The sequence below is a fragment of the Sinocyclocheilus rhinocerous genome, unplaced genomic scaffold (assembly GCF_001515625.1).
Source record: "Sinocyclocheilus rhinocerous isolate Xijiao unplaced genomic scaffold, SAMN03320098_v1.1 scaffold61, whole genome shotgun sequence".
Classification (NCBI taxonomy): Eukaryota; Metazoa; Chordata; class Actinopteri; order Cypriniformes; family Cyprinidae; genus Sinocyclocheilus; species Sinocyclocheilus rhinocerous.
In genome coordinates this window covers 2,347,511-2,361,555 of record NW_015640445.1, presented here as the reverse complement: position 1 = coordinate 2,361,555, position 14,045 = coordinate 2,347,511, and the positions used below count along the sequence as shown (strand labels likewise).

The 14,045-nt window shown below is 36.6% G+C and overlaps 1 protein-coding gene across 2 annotated transcripts in view; it reads left to right on the top strand.

The window, feature by feature from the left end:
• LOC107752771 (alpha-(1,6)-fucosyltransferase-like) overlaps positions 1–14,045 on the top strand; it is an 88,988-nt gene that overhangs the window by 21,608 nt on the left and 53,335 nt on the right. Inside the window, exon 2 of one of the 2 annotated variants that reach the window (XM_016568831.1) lies at positions 7,123–7,176. The exons of the other annotated variant lie outside the window; for it this stretch is intronic. The gene's annotated coding sequence lies outside the window, so the exon portion shown is untranslated. The remainder of the gene's footprint in view (positions 1–7,122; positions 7,177–14,045) is intronic. 2 annotated transcript variants of the gene reach the window in all.

Here is a 14,045-nt window from a genome sequence, read left to right as displayed (position 1 = left end):
CACGGCTCCGGGGGGTGAACAAAGGCCTTCTGTAGCGAATCGATGTGTTTTGTAAGAAAAATATCCATATTCAAAATGTAATAATTTTATTGTAGCTTGCGCTCGCTGTTGTACACTGGAAGCATTTCCGGGGGAATTACGTATAAGGTCAGCTTTGTGCATGCGCCGCTCAGAAGTGAAGCCGTGTGAGACACTTTTTTTTTTATGGATGGGCGCATTTTATTTAACTGCTTTTGGACGGATGCATGCAACACCTGCTGAGTGCCATGAAACAGCTTGAAAGATCAAAGACAATTTTTAATATAACTCCGACTGGATTCGTCTGAAAGAAGAAAGTCATATACACCTAGGATGACTTGAGGGTGAGTAATTTATGGGCTAATTTTCATTTTTGGGTGAACTATCCCTTTAACCTACACGCATAAATAATTAAAGCACATATGCTGTATTAGAACTGCATCGCCTATAATTATTTAATTAAATCGTAACGTTTGTGAATTCACAATTATGCTTAATTATGATTTTTAAATTGGTTTAATATATCATGCAGCCTTGGGAAACAGTCTAATAATGTGTTTTATGGATTCTCATCCGTGAAATGCGCCACATCCGGTATTTTGCCTGTTAGTCGACGCAAAATGAAGTCGAGGATTTAAAAAAATCGAATAGTCGAATAAAATCGACGAATCGCGACAGCCCTACATTAATCCCGATTATTTGTATAAAAAAACTGATCACCAGTCAAAATGTAATAATTGTGACAGACCTATGAGAATGTGACAGACTAGTGATGCACAATGACCAGTATATTAAAACGACAGTACAAGTATACAATTCTTATGCAAATGCCCTAATAATAAACTTAATTTATTTAGCAGGAAAATTAGTAATTGCAGCTACATTAAACAGTATTGTATTTATTTTTGTTTATTTTAAGATTATTCTTGCATGATTAAGACATTAACACTAGAAAATTATATGAATTAATAAACAGAAATATTTTAACATAACTGCTTAACTAAATTAAACTGCTGAAGCCAGTGGCATTTTGAAGGTTTTTCCACATGATGTTAATGGTCAGGTGGTATAAGTTGGATTTATGAGTTCTACAATGACACAAATCCATTTTACAAGTCAGAATCTCGTAATAGCGGTAATTCTTACATGGCATAAACGCACCTTATGTGACACTCAGTATAAATGTGCATTGTGAAGTGTGACATAAAAGAATGCTGATGTCGCACAGTCTGTCGAGGGTCTCTTTGGGGCCACATCATAGCATTATACAACCTGACAAGCAGCTGTCATAAGGACAGCAAAAATCACACAGTGTATAGCATTGACTAGCTGTCTAAGACTGCAGATCTCTTGTCATTTTCACGTACACTTTTCAGTGACGGCATATGTTTGAGAAAGTGTGAGTGTTTTGTGAGGTGCTGGTGTAGCAGCATTACAGGCCTGCCAACACCTCCCACTGCTTTTGACCCCTCCATGAGACGCAGCCATCCAGAAATGCCCATCTGTGCTTCTACCTCCTCCAGCGAGATCTGTGTGTGTATGCGCTTATACCTGGCGCAGATCCACACACATTTACAGTGTGAATACTCTGCAGGACTGTTTGTGGTTTGCTGTTGCCGTCTTATCCCAGGATGCTTGTAGAGACAGTGCTAGCCCGCAGCTGCTGCCCAGCATGAATAGAGACATTACAGTTGTGCCCATCACATGCCAACTGACACGTCACCTTTCATTCCACCTTTAATCTCGAAGACTGCTGACTTACAGCAAAAGCTCGACTCGTAAGTCAATGTTTGTAATGAGCTTGATGACATGTACTTTGTTTTGTGCACATGCAGCATGATTCTAAATATTAATGGACTGAAAGGATACAGAGTAGTACAAAAGTACTAGTACTTTGGGACCAAGTCTTTTGGGACAAAGTACTGGGTCGATCTGGTACCAGCTGATAGGTGGCTGCTTTCAAACACTCCCGTGTTTGTGTGAGCATCAAAGGTTTCTGCTTACAATGTGTTTTTGCAGTGTTGAGCATTGTAGCCAATCACAAACATGTCTGATTTTTGACATTGTGATAGCAATGGACGAGACAAAAAAATCTGTTGAAATATTTTATTGCTAAGTTTTAATTTGATCTTTTTAACGCAATGTTTACATAATTGAACAATATTTTGAAGGGTTAGTTCACCCAAAAATGTCGTTCCAAACACGTAGCACCTTCGTTCATCTTCGGAACACAAATTAAGATATTTTTGATATACTATATATATATATATATATACTATGAGAAAAGTATTCTTGTAGCTTCGTAAAATTACGGTTGAATCACTGATGTCACATGGACTATTTTACCTATGTCCTTGCTACGTTTCTGGACCTGGGAACATTGTGGTTGTATTGCTGTCTACGGAGGGTCAGAGAGCTCTCAGATTTGATCAAAAATATCTTAATTTGTGTTCCGAAGATGAATGAAGGTCTTACGGGTTTGGAACGACATGAGGGCGAGTAATTAATGACAGAATTTTGTTTTGGTGAACTAACCCTTTAAGGGTACAGGTTAACGTTTTAATGTGCTATTTAATTAATAGCTTTAACTACTGTTGTCTATTTAATATTTTTATTTTCAAATAGTAAAAAAAAAATACAATATATAGTTACAGTAGTATTTTGCTATGAACTGTGGAATTTTACTGTTTTGGTACCAACTACTGGAGAAAGGAAAAAAACTTTGACAAATAGAAAAAAAGATTTTTTTTGGTAATGCTTTACTTAAAGCCTTTATGTATAATGCATCATAAAAGTAGTTTTAATGCATTAATTATGCCTTGTTAAAGATTTTCATCACAGTTAATACATTATAACACATATCAATTCATTGTACACTATGCATTTTAAATTCAATAAACATTATTTACAATATATAATGCATTACAATGCAAATTATGAATAATTATAAAGCATTATACCCTTTAATAACTCTTTATACTTATTAAAATGATTTTGTTTCTGTATTTTAAAATATATTTTTTATATTAACATATTTTAATGACAGTATATTTATTGAACAAAAATTAATTCTTTAATTTTTCAAAATAAGCAGAAAATAGTACAAAATTTGCTAAAGTGATTGTTTTTAACAAGTATTAACTTAGACATTATTAAAAATAAACATTATTTTAGCTAAAGTATTTGTATCAATACCATGTGCCTTTTACCCCATGCTGGTGAGCCTTTTACCTTCTTGCCACCTCATATATTTATAAGATTTTTAAACAAAATAAACAACTTGAATGATTTATTTTCACACAAAATATGTTTCTTTATTAATGTTTCAATACAACGTATATATTTTTTCTGCATTTATACATTTTAGGCGCAGTGAATAGAACATTTTTTCTTAAGGTGGGCCTTTAGTTAGGCCCCTATAAGGTACCCTATATTTATCGATAACTGATCTTCCAGTTCTCCAGCAACAACAGTGCCTGTAAACTGTTGTAAAAATCCACAAGGCCGTAGGGTGCGCCATTTGTCATTTTGGGTTTTAGAAGGCTGCTTATCAGTGTCCTGTTTGATCTGTACTGACGCCGGCTTTGTAGCGGACTCCTACCGAACAGTCCCTGCAGCATTACATCACCAAGTGTGCACTTGGAAGAGGGCCTTCACTTTCAAAACCGAACACATTATTTAAGAGAAATCCCCAGAAAGGAAGAAGAGAAGTAAAACCCAGTATTGCACTTGGTGTGAATCATGTGAAAAATCTGTGTTATTTTGTTCCATCAGACATGGTGTGAACAGACCTTTAGGGTATGACAGAAATTTACACTTTTCCTGTGCAAAGAATTTGTCGCCATCCCAAACTATAAGAACAGACACTGCGGTGGAAACCCTCCCTGCAGCTGACTGGGATGCCAATGACCAAACCGCTCATAAATCATTCCGATTGGACTTTGCGGAGACAGGATCCACACATCTCCCCTTCCTCAGTCAGAATTCCAATGTCTGGCACTAAAATATTAAGCACTGGCATCTCATAGGTGCAGTAGCTCTGGAAGAGAGCATTTAATAAAACATAACTAGCTATGCTTGTGTGTGCTCTAATACTCAGAGCACAAGATTTGTGATCGACTCTCCCTTCTTCTATACTGAGAGTGCCGGGCTATGAAATATGAATTCTTTTACTTCCCCCTTTTGGGAAATGGTTTTGCTTCACATGAGACTAGGATTGTTATTTTGATCCAAAATTGTATCTAAATTATGCATATTCCTATCTTCCCTAAGTGTTGCCGTGTTAATGTCACTCCCGCAGTTGTCAATTCACAGAGTAAGCAGGTGTTATTTGTACCCAACATTTTATGTTGTACCCAACATAAAGCAATTCAAGTTGTTTGAAAGCCTGTTTCTGCCTCAGAGTTTAAAATAAATAAATACATAAATACAATGGTTACTGTGCTTTTATTTCATGTGATTGCAACTTTATATCTCACAATTTCAACTTTATATCTCACAGTAGTTAAGTTTAGTAAGTTTACATGCACTAATTTTCGTCAATGCAAATGAATTCCATCTGATTTCAGATTCTAAAAGTTTTAATTATATGAACCCTAAATTTTGCAACCTGATTCACATTTTCGTTTACATGTGCATTTATGTATTTCAAACAAAACTTCAGTGCATGCTTCAGTGCACGCAGTGCATCCAGTCACTGCATGTCAGATTTTTTTTTTTTTTTGCAAAGATTTAGTCTCCTTCACTAATCAGTTTGTAAGACGTAAATAAACATATGCATTTTAGTAAGAAGTAAACCATGTAAACAGCCAACAACCATGTACATCTTACTTTGAAAGGGCTTTGGTAAACATCTGCATCACAATTCCAATTGAGAAGGAAATCATATTCGAGCATTTACATGCTTAGTTTTTTTCCTATTGATCGAATCAAACCCTTTTCAGTCCTAATGTATTATTTGGATGCATATAAATGTAGCTAATGTGACTTTATATCTCATATTTTTGACTTAGGGCCAGTTTTACTAAGCAGGGCAAATTAGCGTGAGAACGCAATTCCAAAACAGTGCCGATGGGCGTGGAAATATCTGCGGGTGATTTACTAACAACGCATAAATTAAAGAACACAATGCAACATCTCATTAGCATATCAACCAACTTAATAGCCTACCAAGCGCAGCGCAAATTAGCGTAGTCACAAATAAAGAAATAAAGAAGACAGTACGTTGAAAAGGATTGAAGGGTTGCAAGAAGTTTTGATAGACCTGGTATTGCTTGACTCCTAGTTGAGGGTTCCAAGTCGTCTTTTATTTCCTGAAGCAAATTCAAAATATTAAATTATTAAGTGAAATAATAGCGCAAATACCAGTAATTTAACGAGCGCAAATGTTAGTAAATCGCGTTGTATGATTCATTTGAATACTCTCCTCCCATAAATTTTGCATCTGAAATGAAACTCCTAATTAGGGTTGGGTAGCAAAACCCGGTACCAATATGGCACCGGTACCTATGTAACCGGTATGTACTAGAACCGAATCAGAACGCAGATTTCGGTGCCTCATTTCGGTGCCATGCCTGAGCGATCGATTGAAATATTTGTCCTCTGGTTCTTCGAAACGAACGTAACACATCTTTGTAGTAACGCGAGTGTCCATGTTGTTTTCACATTCCGACTTAAAAGCACAACTCTGGAAATGAGAGCATCCAAGGAGCGTGTGAATGCAGTAAGTACACTTGCTCTGATGGCAGCAGGTAGCCTTCCGTTAACTAAGCTAAACATGCTTAAATTAAAATGCCTAAAGCTAAACCTCCCTTCTAAACCTGCTGTCCAACGAGAGAGCACCAGTCAAATGCTTCATTTTGTGATCTGATGTGGCTTCTTGTCACAGAATGAGGCAGAAAATATGTTCCATAGGCTACTTTAAAAAGAATACATCGATTAGCAATGGATTATAAATATACTTAATTATTATAAAATACCAGAGATGGCTTGAATAACACATATAAACTATATTGTCGCAGTCGAGTGTTTATTGTCTTTGTTTTATCATTCAAAACATTTATATGTTCTGTTTACTCAGTTACAGCTATAATAGCAATGCCTTTGTCCATATAAGGGATTTCCTGGAGGGTCATGAGTTCTCTACTTCTGTGACTGGATATGTGGATTTTCTGTGCGAGGGCGCCCTCTGGCATCCAGTATGAATGAAACAGACATCATGTGTTTATAGTGCTAATGGCCAATCCATCATTTTTGGGGACATTTTTATTTATTTTTTAATTTTTTAATAAGTATCGGTTCAGGCACCGTTTAGGCACCGGAACCGTTTTAAAAGTATCGATTTGGCACCGGTATCAAGAAAAAAAAAACAAACGATACCAACCCTACTCCTAATGCATATTCAATAAGGTCAGGCGCAAAATAACTGTGTCCACACCTTTTCAGCACTTATTCGTCACTGCGTGTCTTTAGTGAATCATGACTGTATTATTTTAACGCCAAAAGATGATTTGCGCTGGCGCAAGCTGTTAGTAAAACTGGCCCTTAAAATTTTACAATAGCAACTTACATTTTTTGTAAAATCATACAAACTCATACAATTGAAATGTATTTATTAAAAGTGTGATTTAAATTTTCGTCATTATAAATGTTTTATTCTCAAAGTTAATATATTTTATTTTGTAGCCTGAGGCAGAAACTGACTTTCATATCATTTATAAATATGTGTGTGTACGTGTATGTCATTCTTGGACTTGAGCCTTGCCTAATGTTTTTCTATTACAACTGATGCCACCATTCATCCTGAGCTCTGTTGTCACGGCAGCAGGGGAGAGTGGGTGTCGCTGGTCAGAGCAGTCCACATCAGCATCAGTGATAGGAACAACGGATGCTTCTGGCTCTCAGAACAGCATCTCTCTCACATACAATACTTCAGCTCAAAAGTTTTACTGTTGACACTTGCACGCACCTTCCAGTCCTTTTCATGAATACCCTTGAGGAGAAGACAAATTACCCCTGTCTAAGAGCGCTTTCCTGCTGACTCTAAAAAAAGAGGAGAATATTTACTTTGTGTCAGTGACGTGAATATTTTTTCTTATGTTACAGGGGGAGGGAATCCACGCATGTCCTAGCTAAGCTTTTTATAGGACACACAGTTTGGTAAGCTGTCTCTGTTGTATGTGTCGGTCTACATATGTGCTGTTTAACTGTGGTAAACAATTGTGTTATGGCTAGGTGTTGCATTGCAATATGCGATTCAATATCAGTGCGTCATTGCAATATAATAATGGGATTGTGATTGAAACTGGGCTGAACAGAAGAGAGACCCTCAGCGTGTCAATGTGAGCTAGTGAATCTGCTGGATAAGTTTCATGCGGCTCACTTCACTGATGTCCACTACAGTGCCTCAGAGAAGTAAAATATCGATTTAAGGATCCAAAGCCAGGGTTTTTAAGCCCTAGGGTCCATGGAGGTCCTGCAGGGGGTCTGTGGAAAGATATGTAAACGTCTTTTCTTTTTTTTTGAATCCTACAATTATTTTATACTATTTCCTATTTCTAAATGTGGAACATTTTCTGCTTTATAAGCATTATATAACATAATAATAATCGCTAACATGGCTGAGAGTCAGGATGAGGGCATCTCTACGTCAGTAAAGTAAATCATTGATGACTGTTGATGTACTATCATGAGAAAAATAATTGGGTGAATTTTTCAGCCATTACATCCCAGGTTTTTTTTTTTTTAAATCCATTTAAAAAATAAAATTTTTTTGTTTAATTAATTATTTACATAAACGTTGATGTACAAAATTAGCCATAAAAAGACCTGTACAAAGACCATTTTATAAAAAAAAAAAACCTAATTACATTTCCATCACAGAATGCTATTAAATACAGTTCAGCATTTGAGATGTGCTTTTTCCATTGCTCTCTGAAAAAAAAGTACACTTCCGTTCAAAAGTTTACGGTCTTTTTAAAAGAAGTCTCTTATGCTCACCAAGGCTGCATTTGTTTAATCAAAAATACAGTATAAACAGTAATATTGTGAAATATTATTGATATTTAAAATAACTGTTTTCTATTTTAATATATTTAAAAAATATTTCATTTTTTTCCTGTGTGACAAAGCAAAAATTTCAGCAGCCATTAATCCTAGTCTTCAGAGTCCTTCAGAAATCACTCTTATGTGCTTCTTGAGCTGATGCTCAAGAAACATGTTTCTAGATATTATGTCTTAATATTATTATAAATTTTGAAAACGGTTATGCTGATTTCTGGAAACTGTTCAACTTTTTTAATTAAAGAATTCAAGTCCCAAATAATAAAATGTATTTTAAATAGAAATCTTTTATAGCATTATAAATGTCTTGACTGTCACCTTTGATAATTTTAATGCGTCCTTGCTAAATAAAAGTATTCATTCCTTTCAAAAAATAAAAATGACCTCAAACCTTTGAATATTATATACACTATTGAATGTTGTTAATAGATAAATTAAGTGAAATATTGAAAGTGCTAATAGAGACTTTAGGCCAAATTTGCGGCATTCCGATTGTATTGCTGCAGCCCTTTCAGATTCAGCACTTTAGTAGGATGGATGCACATGTGTCTCTCATATGTGTGCATAGGCTGTCTGAATATGCATCTGATGAATGATTTTTACAGTTTTCACACACGTTCATTCTGCATGCTTCTGAGCGCTCGCAACAGGTCTGGCGGCATTGAGATGAGGCTGTGATACTGTTAATATTCCTCTCTGGGTGAATAAGCGTTCTCCTGCGTGTGGGCTCTGACCACTGATAGAGCACTGAGTCAGCCCTGTTACCACTGCTGTGTCTGTCCAGGCTCAAAGCTGCTGCTCAGCGAAGGAGAATCCCAGCACAAACCCCCCTCCTCCACCCTCTTAAACATGTCTCAACCATCTTTCAACAGGCCAACTAGAGCATGACAGCAGCCTCTTAGCCTCACTCCCCTTAAACCCCCTCAGAACACTCTCCTCTTCTCTCCTTTCGCTCTTTCTCTCTCTTTTTCTGTCTTCCCTCCATCAGATGACACAGTCGGGTGGCAAATGTGTCACATCTCATAGCTCAAGAGTTTCATTATTAGGCCCTTCCTAAAGATAGACACTCAAAATGTGGCTCTCCATTTTCTCAGTGTAAGAAATTATGACAGATGCCACAAAGCCCAGCGTTTCGCTCCAGAAACACCTGGATTTCTCTCTAACGTACTTATGGCTCTTCATTAAGAACAAAGCAAAGTTCCTAGAAAAGGCAGAACCTATTAAATGCATTAGACTCCTGCCATGAGAGCTAATGAGAAGACATTCGAGGCGAGGTATTGACATTAATGTAGCTTTCAAACCGAATTTTGTTGACCGAATATCTTTTCAAATTGTTTTATCCTTAAACATGAACACAGTAACACGGTGACTTCTTCTTAGAGCATTGTATTTACAGTCTGCATTTGTTATATCCTCTTTTTGAATTTCCTCTTTCGTGCCAAAGTGATAAATGACAATACCATGCTGTATACAAAAGAAATTACCCTTTTTATAAGCATAAAGTTGTAATAAATTTGTTTTTAATGTACTTTTAAGTATTCTTTTTAAAGACTTTAATTTGTTTATTTTTTTAAATGGCCTTTTTTTGTCAAATAAGTTTTATTCAGTCATGAATAACCTTGAAATAAACAAGTTCCAGGATTAATTTTCTTATATGCACAAAATAAGTAAACTCAAAAAAATAAAAAATCCATTAAATTTAACACCCCTTACCCAGCCTGTTAATATACAATACAGTGACATAAACACACAACATTTAAGTTACAATACATTGCATTAAGGAATAGAATTCCTACTGAGGTAATAGAAGAAAGGGTCCCAAATCTTGTGAAATTGTCCAGTGTTTTAATTATATGTAATGTAATTTATTCCTGTGATGGCAACGCTGAATTTTCAGTAGCTATCACTCCAGTCTTCAGTGTCACATGATCCTTCAGAAATCATTTTAATATGCTGATTTGGTTGTAGAGAAATATTTCTTATTATTATGAATGTTGAAAACAGTTGCTGCCTTATATTTTTGTGAAAACTGGGAAAAAATCTTACTGACCTCAGACTTTTGAATGGTAGTTTATGAGGCAAGTGTAGTGATCTGGACAACCATATCATGATTAATGTTTAATATAAAATGTTTCATTTTATCTGTGAATAAGCAAATCCCAGAGAATTGCAGGACTGTCTTTTTCTAGGGTGTTGGGTAAAATGAGACACTCCTGTAAGAAACCCATTTGAAATTTAAGATCTTGCAGGTCACTGCTTGTCTCTTTGAGCATTACTTTTTTATATCATCAGAAAGATCACTACTGATAAAAAGATGTGTGAGCATTTATTTCCAAAGCTTTGATGACAGGCAGGAGTTGTATGTGCATGTGATAAGACTGTCATTTACTATTCTGTTGACATCTGACAACCTTTCACAACCTTTTACTCATTTTGAAATTTTCTGATAGATATAAACAGCACAATGAGACGGCAGTCAGACTTCCTTTATGTTTCACTTCTCTAGTTTATAAAAAGAAAGCGCACTCAAGCATATGAGCAGACATAAGCACACATGTTGGTTTCACTCTCCTGGTGAGAACATAGACGCAATGGAATACATGTATACTGTGTGTGTGTGTGTATATATATATATATATTACAAAAATTACAAATTCGTAAACTTCATTAGTAATTTCAAATCAATGACATGAATTAGCTAAATGTAAACATCAACATGTGCGCAAAAAAGTTATTGTAGTGATGCTATTTTTCATATGTTTGTTTTATTTGCACGTTTTAGTGAGCCGTTGAAGTGCCTGTGTATTTTACCAGGATTGGCCCTGCTGCAGATGCTCAAGTTGCTTAGCAACAGCTGTTAGTGGTCTTCAGGAAATGTTGGCTGAGGGGCTTGTTTGCTTGATGGTGCTCATAGGAGCTTCCTTCACTAAATACCAATAAAGTCAGCTCATGGCATCTCTATCGAGAGCACTCACATGCTCTTATCTATATGGCAAGGGTGATGGGGCTTTTCATGGAGTCTGACATTACTGTGTGTACTGTGAGCTTACTAAAAATACTCAAGTCTTTGTACACGCTATTTCCTGTCTTATTATCTCAATAGAGCACTGTGGCAGAAAACGTATTGCGTAATGGGTTGATAAGATTAAATAATGATTAAAAATCAGTCATACTTGATTGACTCTACATACTGTGGACCTATTTATCACTGATATGAATATCCGACTGAAGTGATCTTATCACATATGGAGAGCACCAAGGTTCAGCAGTAAGGTTTTTTTTTTTTTTTGCTGGTAGTTCAGATTTTACTGGCCAACACCACATTTATTAATTAAATTTGAGTTTATATCATTTTAAATTTGCATTTCAACTTTTAAATTAAATTAAATAAAAAAATATACTAATATTATTTAAAAATCAGTTATTTCTTATTATTTATTTTGGCCAACACGCACAACACAACGGAAACAAGCCACAACACAAAATTAGCACAACACAATGGAAACAAGCTGCAACACAACAAAATTGGTACAACACTATGGAAACAAGCCACAACAAAATGGAAACAAGCCACAACACAACGAAATTAGCACAACACAACGGAAACAAGCCACAACACAACGAAATTTGTCGCGATGTTGTGGCGATTTCATTGTTCATTCATGAATTGTTCAATACAATTAATTTAGAAAATGGAAATTTCCATATCATGCCGACTTTATTTTTTATTTTTTCAAAAGAAGCTAAGCTTTCTTTACAAAGAAAAATTGCAATAATAGCTGCAAAAGCTCTAGCACATCCCTAATTAAAATACAGCTTTATTTTACATACTCAGAATCAACTAACCCAACAATAAACCTAGGAATGAGAAACTAGAATACTTTTTTTCATGTATAACCACTAAATAAACAAGACTCTCCCAAGTTCCCTCACTTGCAATCTGATAAGCAAAGAAAACTGTGGCAAAGAAATGGCAAAGAAAACTGTGTAAATATAATAGACCAAATGATTGAAGTAGACACACCTGGACAAAGAAATAGGAACAGGAACATATCGCTTTTTTCCTATTTGAGAGAGGTCTATTTCCCCATAGCGACCCCTAGAGGACGCAGTTCGAAGTTCCCATGAAAGGGAACTGTGGTGGTTAAAACTTGACGAAGTCCCAGATAAAAGCGTAGTCTCATGGAAATGCCTTTACTATCTTTCCTGTATCGCATATTTGCTTTGAAGCTGCTGCCACAGCAAACGCTTTTCACGGGAGCCCGCATGAGCTGACGGCTGTTCCAGCATTGCAGGGGAGGAACGGGATGTGTGTTGACCCGCATCACACAGAAGAAAGCTGTGATGTTGACATTCTTGCACACTGTGTGCCACATACTTCATATCATTAAACATACAGATAACCTTCTGAGGATGTATCCATTTAGAAGCTATGACCTTTGTGTTTGCGCTGGAGCTTGTGTGGTTACGTGTGTTTGTGTTGTGTGTACTGTAGTCGGGTTGCTCTCTGGGATGTTAATAGAGTAATGAAGAGCGATCAGCTTCTCTGCAGCATGGGCTGGGAGCATTGCTTTCATTGTGGCTCTAAGATTAGATGCTTGGACGGAGGTCACCAGTCTCCTTTGTTTCCTTTTAATCAGGCGATGGCCCTGTGGGCCACTGTCAGAGATCACTGCCCTCCATTGTTTAGGGATGTCAGAGGATGCAGTGCTGCTTAGAAACGAGTCTTTGGATGCAGTGAGAGCCTCCATTGTGGTTGTAAAGAAGGAGGATGAGGTGCCAGGATCAGCCAGAGCTCCATGGCTCTAACTCTGTTGTGACTTTAAGATGGTTGGCTTAAACTCTGAAAGTGGCAGCCATGAGTTACAAGGGTATGGAACCAGCTGCAACAAAACCTTAAATTTAGGAGATCTCTTAGTTGAAACTTTTAACAATAATATTGGGGACGATTCACCCAAAAATGAAGATGAAATGAATATTTTTTTCCCATAATATGAAAGTATTGGCTATATTTTCAAAAGTATTTCCTTTATTTTCAACAAAAGAAAGAAACTTGTACAGGTTTAGAATAACATGAAGTTGCGTAAATTATGACTGTCACGATCACCAGCTGGAGTGCCAATGAGCTCCACCAGAGGACACTCCATCCCTGACTTTTACCATCCACCCAGGACTTCATTTCCCATAATCCTTTGCCCGGACTCATATGCGCTCATTATCAATTACAGTCACCTGTCTCTCATTACCTCATCAGTCACACACTATAAAAGGTGCACACACACTCAGGCCCTGTCCACATGAATGCGGTTATTTTTAAAACCTCAGTTTTTTCTACGCGTTTTGGCCGTTTGTCCACGCGCAAATGCCGCACCAGGTCACTGAAACCGAACATTTTTTAAACTGCCTGACAGGGTGAAGGTTTTCAAAAACTCTGGTTGCAGTGTTATCGTGTAGACAGCGAAACTGGAGTTTTTGGCTTGTGACGTCAGAGCCTGCGCTGTTATCTCTGCCTACTGGAAACTTTTTAGGCTTCTGATTGGCCAACATGGCTTTACAGTTGAGATTATCGCCACCTGTTGGTTTGGCATGCTCTTGACAGTGCTTCATAGCATGCATTTGCGTTTTCATGTGAAATTTTTTTTTTTTTTTTAAACGGACGAAGGAAGAACTCTGTTTATTAAAATACCCGTGTACGTGTGGGCATGGCCTCAGGCTGCATCCGAGAACTTAGGCAGCTGACTTGCTGCCGTATCAGGGCTCTACGCTTATTTTTCTTTTTAGGAGCGCTTGTGCTCCTAACTTAAATTTAGGAGCAGTCAAAAATTTAGGAGCACCAAAATTTGATCAAAAAATAGCCTTCCCATTACGAGGTGATATTTGACTCCTTAAAGTGATTTACAGTAGAATTTTGTTTTTACCTTTTGTAGTGGCATTTTTCTATCTTTATTAAAAGTATGTCATCTTTT